Source organism: Elephantulus edwardii, unplaced genomic scaffold (genome assembly GCF_000299155.1).
Source record: "Elephantulus edwardii isolate Elephantulus edwardi_28Jun2011 unplaced genomic scaffold, EleEdw1.0 scaffold00063, whole genome shotgun sequence".
Taxonomy (NCBI): Eukaryota; Metazoa; Chordata; class Mammalia; order Macroscelidea; family Macroscelididae; genus Elephantulus; species Elephantulus edwardii.
Genome location: NW_006399813.1, coordinates 6378342 through 6379403, shown reverse-complemented (window position 1 = coordinate 6379403; position 1062 = coordinate 6378342). Strand labels below are relative to the sequence as shown.

The 1062-nt window shown below is 48.6% G+C and overlaps 1 pseudogene; it reads left to right on the top strand.

The window, feature by feature from the left end:
* The first annotated feature begins 475 nt into the window (after nt 1-475).
* On the top strand, nt 476-913 carry LOC102876992 (annotated as a pseudogene).
* The last annotated feature ends 149 nt before the right edge of the window (nt 914-1062 follow it).

Genomic DNA, 1062 nt, shown 5'->3' with positions numbered 1-1062 from the left:
AGGGTGAAACCAGACTGCTCCCTGGAAGCAAGGATTTTGAAGCTCTTTCTTACATACTATGGGGATGTGGCCAGGAAGTACTAGTCCTTGGAAAAGGGCATCATGCTTGGAAGGGTGCCGTCGAGTTGCCTGTGACCCAAGCAAACCAATGTACAATAGCTCTGAAGTCTATCCTGTCCTGGACCAGTCTTACTGATTCTGATACACATAGTCCCATTACCCCAGTTACTCTCTCAATCCATCTCATCTGGGGCCTTCCTCTCCCGCACTGTCTTTCCACTATTCCAAGCATGATGTCCCTTTCCAAAGACTGCTCCCTCCTGGCCATGTGCCCAAAGTATGTGAGATAGAGCTTCAAAATCCTAGACTCAATTTTTGGAATTCTACAAAATTTATTTTTAAAAAATTGAACAAAGGTTGGCGGGTCAACGACTCGCTCGAGGTCGACTCTTCCCCCCATTGCGGTTGAGAGAAGATGGTGGGCCGGAACAGCGCCATCGCCGCCGGGGTGTGCGGGGCACTCTTCATTGGCTACTGCATTTACTTTGACCGCAAGAGGCGGAGTGACCCCAACTTCAAGAACAGGCTTCGAGAGCGAAGAAAGAAGCAGAAGCTTGCCAAGGAGAGAGCGGGCCTTTCCAAGTTACCAGACCTAAAAGATGCTGAAGCTGTTCAGAAGTTCTTCCTTGAAGAAATACAGCTTGGTGAGGAGTTGCTAGCCCAAGGTGAATATGAGAAGGGTGTGGACCATTTGACAAACGCTATTGCTGTGTGCGGGCAGCCCCAGCAGCTGCTGCAGGTGTTACAGCAGACCCTTCCCCCGCCGGTGTTTCAGATGCTTCTGACCAAGCTCCCCACAATTAGTCAGAGAATTGTAAGTGCTCAGAGCTTGGCTGAAGATGATGTGGAATGAAAAAAGGTCAATAGAATAAACCATCTAAAATATTTTTTAAATTTGAAGGTTGGAAGATGAGCAGGCAACTCTGGGAGAACAAGGCCAGCCGTGCGTGTTGACAGTGCCTGGCAATCTGCCAAAGTCCATTTTTACGTTGTGTAGATGCA